Below are 11,516 nucleotides of genomic sequence, written 5' to 3' on the forward strand. Positions count from 1 at the left end.
AGCTCTGTCCTTTGCTTGCTCCTGATTTCGATTTTAATGACAGTATGGTGGAACACAACAGTTTGCAGTGGTTTTCAAAGTTATTTTTTGTAGTAGTGCTCTTGCTTCAAAAGAAATAGAAAATAAAAATCAGGAACAAAGCTCAAGAGCTCGGAGACAGCCCAGCTTCTCCTTTAGGCACTTCCCCAAGCCCCAAAACTCTTTGGGAACATAGTTGGAAATGTCATTGTTAAAGTGGAAAGGGGTGCCTGGGTGGCACAGTCAGTTAACGTCTGCCTTTGGCTCAGGTCATGATCCCAGGGTCCTGGGATCGAGTCCCATATCTGGCTCCTTCCTCATGTGAGGAGCCTGCTTCTCCCTCTACCTGACACTACCTCAGCTTGTGCTCTCCCTTTCTTGTTCACTCACTCTCCCAAATGAATTAATAAAATCTTAAAGTGGAAAGAGGTTTTTACGTAAGAGTTTTAGGTCTAGAGTAGAGAAGATTCTAGTTTGAATCCAGTAACTGTTTCCCTTCTGTGACCTTGAGTAAATAACACCAAGCAGTAATGTAGGAAGGGAGCACTCTGTGAATCCCCATTATTACAATTAGAAAAGTTTGTTATTCTAATGATGAATAATAATTATAAAGATCATTTTTATAGGGCCTGTTCCATGTGCCAAGCACTGAGCTCATATTGCATTAGTTCCTTTCAATACAACAAACCCAAGGTTTAGGTAAAACTACTAGGAATAGAGAAGTTGTTTGCCCACAGCTAGATAGCAAGTGATGGGCAGAGAGGGACCACAAACCCAGGTACGTTTAACTTTGGAAGCAGGGCTCCAAGCCCCAGAAATGTTCAGTTTTGCAGACTCAGAGTCCTAATCTGTGAACTATAGAGATTAGATTAAGTGATCGGTAAAATCATTAACATTTCAAAAACAAACCAACAACCCCACAAAACCATTATCTCCATGACAGCTAGGAGCTGAGCTTTAAAAACAACAAAATTGTAACCTCTAGGTATTATAAAAATCTCCTGGGCACTACCTTAGTCTTTTTGCTTCATGGGATGATGGCATGCCTCACCCTCTGTTGCAAAGCCCCCTGGTGTGAAACCTACTATAATTCTCCCCAGTTCATAAATTTTAACCTGCATCCCCAGGAACTTGACTCTCTCATTGACACTCTTGCAGTGTTTCCTTCTCTGCTTTGGCATAGAATTTGGCATTTTCAGAACCCAAGTGAAAGTCATGAGGTCATTATTCACAGAATGTTAGCTCAATGCAAAGGGTGTGTGGCATTGTGGTTATTTTCCCAGCTTTGTGAGCTGGAAGTCTCTAGAACTCATGGCATCCCTCTAGCAATGAAGCCCAGAACTCGATTTAGGTTTCAAAAGACCATTCTCTGCCGAAATGAGTATTTATGACTTTGATATGTGCTGTCGGCTCCTGAGCGTGCGGGAAAGGCATTGTGTGACTAGTGGACAGAGGGCACCAGACATGGAGTTTAGCAGTCTGATTTCCTGTCTCTCTAGCTCAGGGAACCTGAGCAAGTCAGATTATTTATGGGTGGGTAAGGGGGTGGAAGGATCACTTTTGTTTGTTTTGTGAAATGAGAGTTGAACTTGCTTCTTGGAATCCATTCTCCCCTCTGCGGCCAGAGGGATCCTCCTGGAAGATGAACCATATCGCTCTTTTGCTTACACCTGTTCATGGGTCCTCACTGTTGCCAGAATAAAGCCCACCCTCTAACGTGACATGAGATGATCCTGGGCCAGCTTTCTAGGGCCCCATCTCCTCTGCCCTCGTGCTGCTTCTCACAGCTGCTCCTTAATCTGTACCATTGCTCCCCCTTCTCTTTTGTCTGTCGGTCTCTTCCTCATCTGAGCTGGAGGTCACTTCCTCCAGATGCTTTCCTTGAGCCCGTAACTGGATTAAATGCTTCCTCTCTGTGCCTCTGCAGCCTGTGTTCTGTGGTGCAGTCACCTGGGCTGTCCTGGGCTGCCCACCCGGGCCCTAAGCAACTAGAAATTATGCCTTAGTCGTTGCCATATCCGTAGGGCCCAACGCAAGCCCAGCGCCTAGTAATAGACTCCTGTATTTGTTATCTTCTCTGAACCCCATGGGTCTTACAGACTGCCCCGGAGAGGGACGAGGAAATGCTCTGCTGACAGCAATCGCTGCCTTGTGTAGGATGTGATGGGAATTGTTGCCTTCTCTCTGGTAAATTGGAAATGGTTGGAAATGCAAATTTCAAGGGTTCATGCTCATTGGTTGTGTGCTGGGGCTGAGAAGCTGTGACAAAGGCCCTGTGGTCCACAAAGCCTAAAAGGTTTACCCTCCAGACTTGAATAGAAAATGTTTACTAACCTCGACTCTGAGCCTCAAACTTCTGCTGTCCTCTCATTGCCCTACCCCTGCTTTCTGCTTTGATGTCTTACCCTTAAAAGATGTGATACTTCCTCATGGATGTAGAGAGAAATTTAATTATTCCCCAATAAATATTAGTATCTACACACAACATGGCAGGGCATTCCCCCCCCCCCCAATATTTCATATTTGGGCGTGTATAATGTGAATTTAGGAATAAAAATCATTGGGTTCCCCCCTCCCCAAACCCCACTGCAAACTATCTCATTCCTCAGGTTATTTGTTGAAGGAAAGGCTCCTCTGTTCTACTCAGATTAGGATCGGAGTTTGAAATTTGTTCAGATGTGTATGATTTTTTTTCTCTGCATGGGGCTTCCTTTTTATTTTTAAAAAGCAATTAATGGACAGAAAATATAAGCTAGAAGCAGTTCCCACTTGAAAATTAGATTCAGTTACATGGTTGGAAGTAAAAGGAGAGACAGAGACCGAAAGCAGAGAAGAAGTGCACTGGTCATCTAATGGGAAGTCAGACAAGCTAGAAATCCTGTTTGGGAAGCAGGAGTCCAGGGAGACGAAAGGAGGATACCTCAGGAGTCAGCCCGGCTCTGTGAGGACATTTTTGTGGTAGTTAAATTGCTTCCTGCAGAATCTCCAAAACCCTTTGGCATCCGAGTCTCTCCTGTTCTGTCTCCTGTCTGTGTGGTATAGCCGCGGTTGTACGTGAAAGGGAAAACCTAAGACAGCCTGTTACTCGGAGGAACATGGTGTACCCCCTTCCAGAAAGGAATCCAGCAACTGCCTGGATTCCAAGCCGCATTCCTGAGCTCCTCCGAGGATTTAGTAAACAAGTTGCCGTGATCCAGAGATTCAAAAAGAGAAGCTTCGACATTGTGAAAGATTTCTGACATCCTGGTCGCTCCGTTTAGCACCCCACCATGCTTTGTGAGGAAACAAGTATTTTGACAATGTTGTGGACTGGTTTAACCACTAAACCCACCACCGCCTCCCCGCTCTGTCTTCTAAAATTGCTCCAACAAAATAAAAAAACCCAACTAACACCAGATTCTTGGATGATGGAAAACCAACTCCTCAGGGTTAGAGAGGATGATATAAAAGTTCCTGTGTGAGCTTTCAGGGTGAGCAAGTTCATAACACATGTCATGGGTGTAAATGGACAATCTGAGCCTATAAACTGGACATAGGACATTCTGAGTTGGTTTTGGCAAATTGCAGAACTTACAAGAGCCAATGCCTAGCTACTACGTATTTTTTAACTTTTCAGTTTGGGGGTTTTTACTTAATTTGGGGGATTGGTTTAATTTGCCTGGATAATTCTATTATTATTCCTCTTTTTGGGTAATGCTTTTATTTCTTACAGTGCTATGTTAGTCACCATAAAATACATTGTTAGTTTTCGAGGCAGTGTTCCAAGATTCATTGTTTCTGTACAACACCCAGTGCTCCATGGGTAATGCTTTTGAAGGAATGAGAAACGTGTGCTTCAGTTTGATCTGGGATTGGTATTTCTCTTTATACAGACGTGACAATGTTTTGGTGCCTATAAACATTTTCCTTTTGGGGGAGGGACTGGATTTATGGTGCAGAATCCCATTAACCATGTAACAAAAATATCTCAGAGATGCTTATCATATAGCATACCTGTTCACTGGAAGAATTTCTTTATATTTATGGGCCTAATTACAATGTAGTTTAATAAAATGGCCTTTCTGACATCAACTTTCCAGAACCTACTTTTTTCTTTCTGTAAATATAAACAAAGCAGCATGTACTGGGCTGATTATTAATTGGCAATTTGTGGATATTATTTCTTTTTCCTCCTAAGTTAGGGGAGAGCCACAAGTATTTTGTTTTTTGTTTTTTAATGAAGAACCACAAAACCATGGAGGAAATATTAAATAAGACCTCAAAAATTTTAATGAAAAAAACCAGTTTATCAATGTAATTTTTATAATTTAAATATAAAAATGTACAAAAAATACCTATTTCCTTCCCTGTGATATTTATCTTGTGTATTTGAATGCTATTTAAAAAAAGACATTTTATAAAGAATTCGACATTTGAAAAAAGTATAAAAATGATGAAAAAGTCATCCCAGATCCTACCAGCACCCCCAAAATCATTAACATTGGAGATTGTTTTGGAGTATTTTTTTATGTGTATGTGGAGACAGACCAACTAGAAATGTTTATTATGATGAAATCTTATTATAGGAGACACTTTAATGAGAAAACAAATTTAGAAGAAAAACAAAGGCTGGCTGAATTTCAAATAAATGTTTCTTTAGACAAGATACATTCCCTAGAAGTTCTCTTGGATTAAAAAGAGAAATTTAATAAAACAATCAGAACAATGTTAAAGCATTGTATTATAATTCTAACATTCTCAAACTTTGTTTCCCAAATGTTGTTGGTATTTTCATGTAGTCTAGAAATAGAACATTTAAATTTTTTTCTGTAACTTTAGTTCTCTTAAATTAGTTCCATATTTAGCTCCATGTTTAGGTGGATTTTTCAGATTCTTAAAAATATGGACTATTTCTATGCTCTTTGATTTGTATTTGAATATTCTTCCCCCTATGCCCTGGAAGGGCTTATGTTGTATTCCCTGAACTCTCATATTTGAAGAAGTAGGCCCACTGGTCTTCAGTTAAAAAGGGTCTGCACTGCGTACTATGTTTTTGGATCACAGCTTTTCTTCAAAACACTGAATATTGCTCCATTGTCTTTGGAATTTGCTGCTGTTACAAAGAAGTCTGATCCCCGCCCCCCACCACCGCCACCCCAGTGTACATGATTTACTTTCCTGGCTGGTCACTGGAAGGATTATTTATCTTTTAAATTTAATGATATAATTAGGCAATGCTCAGTGTATTATGTATCAAACATTTCTGGAAAACAGAGGTCCCTCTCAGGCTACAGATTTAGGGTATTTTTCCCCCCTCTTGGTTTCAAGGAAGTTCTCTCACATTATATTCAAATTCATTTTCTCTTTGTTGGTTTTGCTACACACCAAGGATAACAATTATCCTTATGTTGGTTCACATTTGTCTGTCTTCCATACATGTTAATTTCTCAATGTTATGATCTCTATGAACTTTGTTCATCAGCAGCTCATCTTTCTTCTATGTCAGTAATTGATCTATAGCTTGAACTACTGTGTTTCTTCCTGTTTCTAAATTATTTGTTAATTCCTTAATGCTGGAAATCTAGTTATTTCCTTGGGTCAATGGTCCTTGTTTTCATCTTGGTAGGGTTATTGTTATTATGAAGTCTGTGAATCCCTCTTTTCTGGACCACATACTGATCAAGTTATTCTATAGTGTGAGACAATTTTCCTTCTGATCCTTGGTGTTTTCTTATTTGTCTTTCCTTTCCTTTTCTTCCCTACCATCAAATACTGAAATAACTGCCATGGCATTTCTTTTTTACCGTACTCATGTTTAGGTCATTCTGTCCAGACATTGTTCTAATGCACTGAAGTTTACATCTTGATCTTTTCCACATCATTTATAACTAATTTGTTTGCTCTTCCCAGCTATAGCTTGATGGCTGAATTTTGTGATCTACATTCTTTTATAACTCAAGGGAATGACAACAGGAGTGAATCCAACTGGGATATTTACAGTCTTTGTCAGATAACGTAGGCCCTGCTCATTGTGTCAGGATTTTGTTAATGGTCAAGGTCTACTGATGGGTGTGCTCCTCTCCAGTGAGAGTGTAGCCTTGGCCCTTAGACTATACACCATGGAAATTTTTTTTCCTGTACAGCCATACCCATTCCACTTCCTTTTCTGTCAGGGGCAGGCCCCTGGCCAGGGCGGCCTCCGCCATTAAAAGATGGCGCCTGGCGAGCTGCCAAGAAAAGTTGCCTCATAAGACTAAGCAGAACTCCCTAAGAAAAAGCGTATAGCATTGGTTGCTGGCGCAATCATCTTTCTTAGGCTCCCCCTGTGATTCGCCCCCTTCTGTACCCTATGTGCTCATTGGCTGTGTGAGGATATATAAGCATGTCACTGGAAAAATAAAGAGAGGAAAGAGCACAAGACAACAAGGCTGATTGTTGTCTTTGTGGGTCGAGGGCGATACGTTTCCTCTAGTAGCCTCTCCATGCCCAGTACTCAGATTGAAAAGGGTAAAGATAATGATCGAGTTGGTTTCTTTCCCTATTTGACTTGATCAGTTGACTCAGCCATACACAACTTGGGGGAAGATCGGGCCAGGGTAAAGGTATGTTTACCTGTGTGCTACTTCTGTTTCCACTTCATGATCATCTGTATCTTTCCTTATTTACCAGTATTAAAGTCAATAGCATCAGCTTAACCCCCTTTTCTTGCTTTGTGGCAGTTAGTAATTTTCTCCATAGCCTTTTTGTTTGTTCTTGCCCTCATTTTATTAGATAATGGGAAGGGAAATACCATGAATCAATCACAATCTATACTCAAAGCTAAAATAAGATTAGAAAAATCATATTCTAGAAAAAGATTTAATGTAAATTCCATATTGTGAGTAATTAGATGGAGGAAGTTGGGAAGAAATATATGATAAGAATTTAGAACTATAGCTGAGGAAATCCAAGAGAATAAAAAAGTGAGGTGGAGGAATAAAGAGGGAAATCTGGTTAGTTTTGATGACAGTAAAACAGTAACACTCTGTTGGTGGACAATATTGTTCTTTTTGGAGGGCATTGGGAAGGCATTATTACTGTGCTTTGAAATTTTGGTAGGCTTCTGAAAAATGGTCCTCTCTGTTCTGGGAAATAGCTTAGCTGTTTTTATTTTCAAACTCTAAAGTTTAGGTTTGAAATACAGTCTTCTTTTCCTACGTAACTTTGAAATCTTAATGGATATTGGAAGCAATGACTGGGGTTTTAACATTTATTTTATAACCTGACAACTGTTGACCAATGTGCCAACCATTCTGAGAGCCCCACTCATCTTATGTCACAGACTGTAGCCTTAGAGGGGACAAAAAAGAGAGTCTGAACATTGGGATGGAGAAAAGGGTTATGGCGATAATGGAAGCAGAATCAGGGACAGAAGAGAAGTGGGCCCAGACCCTGGGTGAAGCTGAGGGTGGGGGCAGGGACAAAAAATCCTCCCAAACATCTACTAAGGGATGTTGTAGAAGTTGCATAAAGCTGGAAGTCAAGTGTCCAGGTAAAAGCCCACAACCAGGAGAGCCAGAGAGCAGGAGCAAAGTGGACAGGGAATCCGGGCCCATTAACAAGGAATGGAAGCGGAGGCAATTTTTTCTCAGCCCCTTTATTCAGTCTTGACTGTGGGAGCAGCCCGTTGTGAGACTGGAAACCTGCAATGATGAGAAGTGATAATTCTGACTGAGATGAGGGAGAGGGAGAGAGAGAGAATCTTATCCTTTTGACATTGCCAAACTGTCTAGTTGACCTATTTCTCTTTGGATTCTGTAGATCTGCCCCCAGATTGCAATTACTTTGAGTCGACATTTGTCACTTTCTAAAAAATTTTTTTTTTCCAAATTCAACTTTTGAATTGACTCCAAAACTTGATTGAGGTAAAAATCAACACACAAAAAATGATTCTATTTAAAATATGCAATTTGATGCATCTCAACAGATGTACCCCTGTGAAACCACCAACATGATCGAGATACTGTACTTTGCTATCAAGATGTATTTCCATTCCCTTGACAATCCCTCCCTCCACATCCTTAACTCATTTTATTCAGCTTTACTGAGATATAATTGATAAATAAAATTTAAAGTGTGCTACACAATGATTTGATATATATATGCCTTGTGGAAGGATTCCTACCAATGAATACTTTCATTATGCCACATATTTATATATTTATCACTTTTTGTCAGTGGACACTTAGGTTGTTTCCATACCCTAGCTATAGGGTTGCATGTATGTAGAAATAGATCTCTTTGATACTTTTTTTTTTTTTGAGAGAAAAGCTGGATGAAGGGGAGCAAAAAGAAAAAAAAAGAATAAGCACTCCAAGCCTTAGATCTTCATAAAAAGTGAAGATCTAGGGTTGCCAGATAAAATACAAGCAATATTTAAGATAAACTTATGCTAAAAAATTTATTGTTTACCCAAAATTCAAAAGTAACTGGGTATCCTGTATTTTATTTGCCAAATCCATCAACCGGTTGCTAGGTTGAAAAGGATTAAGGGACTAGAGTATGGAATGTGTCAAGACAGTATCTTTATAGATCTAGATGCAGTTATAAACATGGATATAGATAGGAAAGAGTTTGTTATTTAGGAACTACATTTATAGGCCAAATGGGTGCATAGATATGACCAACACTGGGTCTTCAGGGCCTATCTTGTAATTTTGAATTTATGCAGACATCTTGCCATCCCTTTATGAAGTTGTACTGTCATCTATTAAAATTTTCCCCAGATAATCTACAGCAAGTTTATGCTAGAGAAGAGCATCAGTGTGAGTTCAGAAAACATGGTAGTGGGCTGATCTCTACTTGTACAAGCTGATGAGCACAAGTCATTTTTATCGACTCAGGACCCTTTCATGAAGACTAACGAACGGGTAACTCGGAACAGAGGTTCCCCAACAACATCCACGGTTACCTGAGTTGTTCAAGTTGTGCCTATGTCTGTTTTGATAATGGGAAGTCCAGCAAACAGCTCTAGGATTTCTGACACTCTTATGGCTTACTACAGTGGGTGGTGCAGAAGGAACCAAGGAGCTCCGAGAGAGTTCTGAGCAGGCCTCACAGTGATAGTCAACTCGTGTTTGGAAAGGCACATCTGCCTCTATCAGGGTAGTGGAAGCTATCACCCCTGCAGAGGCTTAGGGATTACTGCCCAAACAGATAACTGTTTTTAGTGCACTTGTAAGAAAACTTTCCTGGAAGTCTTTTGCAAAACAGAATCCTTTTGGAAGGCACACCACTCTAAATTGGGGAGAATACAAAGAGGGAGAATTTCAGTGATCTGCCAACATCAAGTTACCGTCTGCATCAGGAATACAGAGTGTAATTGGTCCTTTAGTGAGGGAACCAGCTTGGTTAGGGGGGAAAAAATCGGTGTCCTGGGAGCGCCTGGGTGGCTCAGTGGATTAAGCCTCTGCCTTCAGCTCAGGTCATGATCTCTGGAATCTGGGATCGAGCCACGCATCGGGCTCTCTGCTCAGCAGGGAGCCTGCTTCCCCCAACTCTCTCTGCCTGCTTCTCTGCCTACTTGTGATCTCTGTCAAATAAATAAAATCTTAAAAGAAAAAATTGGCATCCTGAGTAGAAGGTAGTTTCTGGTATCAGTAACTCATCTCTGTCCTGGGCTAACTTTATCGTCATGTTCAGTGGGGACCAACGGGGAGCCTTGAGGATGCAGACAACTGAGCGTCGGCAAATTGATGGCTCTCTAAGTGACAAGAATTTAGAGCAGGGATTTTCAAACTATTGCTGCACATGGGAATCCCTTGTAGAGTCTTTAAAAACTCAATGCATGATGTGCAGGGATTTTGTTTTTTGTTTTGTTTTTGTTTAAGGTATTTATTGGAGAGAGACAGAACATGCCCATGCGAGTGAGTGGGGGAGGGGCAGAAGGAAAGAGAGTCTCCAACAGACTCCACACTGAGTGCAGAGCCTGACACAGAACTTGAGCTCATGACCCATGAGATCAGGACCTGAGCTGAAATCAAGAGTTGGGACCTTTAACCAACTTTACCCCCCAGATACCCTCCTCCCCACCCAGGGGCTTTAAAAGCTATACCTATTAATTCAGAATATCTGAGGCTTTGCTCTCACAGTTCTAAGCAACCCCAGGTGATTCGAGGGCCCAGCACCGGGCAGGTTAACAAGCCCTCAGAGGATTCGAAGGTATGCTGAGGTTTGAGAAGCAGCAGTGCAGGAGATAAGAACTGGTCCCTGGAATGGCCTGCCTGGGTGCCTTGCCTCTTACTTACAGAGTAACATGGGCAAGTTACCTAACTTTACCACTCCTCAATCTCTTCTGTGGCCCAGTGAGGAAAATAATCTTACTCCCCTCAAAGTGCTGCTATATGGGGTGAGTTGTCTTTGAAGAGTGCCTGTCGCACAGTGAGCTCTGCCTAGTGCTTGCTCAATAAGCATATTTCTGTGCTGTTCCATAGAGATGGGAGTCTCTGATAATATTCAGGAGGTATTCTCAGTTACTGCAGCAGAAACTGGGAGTCCGCTCCCCCCTGGGATTTCCTTGCCGGTGTCTGAATTCCCCTTCAGCCACTGGACTGGAGAACTCATAGGCAGAAGTTTCTACCAGAAACTTCAGCCTCCCTGCAGGCTAATTTCTGGGAAGATGCTCTTTCATGGGGAAAAATAATACTTAGGTGATTTCACAGTCTGTAGAGCATGTTTACTATTTATAAGAGATTTCTATTTGTAAGAGAGATACATATTTTTTTAAAGATTTGACAGAGGAGAGAGCACAAGTGGGGAAGCAGCCGGCAGAGGGAGGAGCAGACTTCCCGCTGAGCAAGGAGCCTGATGTGGGACTCGACTCCAGGACCTGAGCAGAAGGCAGCTGCTTAACTGGCTGAATCATCCAGGCACCCCGTATTTATAAGTGATTTTTAAATGAGAACTCGGTTGGGAATGGCAAGGTCCTAACTCAGGTGACAGAAGCAGATCAGTCTTTGCTGCCTTTCTGAGAAGGTGGAGGGGTACAGCTTTTCTGAGCAGCAGCTGGAGCTCATGGAAATAGAAGGAGCCACTGCATGCAAGTACGTTCCCAAGGATTCCCTGGAAGAATGTAAGACCAGCTGACTCGCGCTGGATTGTGTCGGGTCCTGGGGGAAATGTAAAAATCTAGCAGCTCTTCTGGAATTAAACCTTCTCAAGGAAGAGTGCATTTGGCTGTGAGGCTACCTCTGTACTCTTAAGGAACACTCCTTGAAAAGACAAAAATCGACCATGCACATTCCACTGTCTTCCAGAAGGCTCCTGTGGATAGAGACTCTTCCTGGAGGCACTCCACTAATCTGTTGAAAGGACTCCCAATCCTCTCTCTCTCACTTCACAAACTGTATTTTCCCCCAAAGCCTACTTGAAATAGGTTTTTTTTTTTTTTTTAATTTTTAAAAAGATTTGAGAGAGAGACCATAGCAAGGTGGGTGAGGGAAGGGCAGAGAGAAAGAGAGAGGGAGAAGCAGACTCCCTAC

Source organism: Mustela nivalis (genome assembly GCF_964662115.1).
Source record: "Mustela nivalis genome assembly, chromosome: 8".
NCBI classification, from domain to species: Eukaryota; Metazoa; Chordata; class Mammalia; order Carnivora; family Mustelidae; genus Mustela; species Mustela nivalis.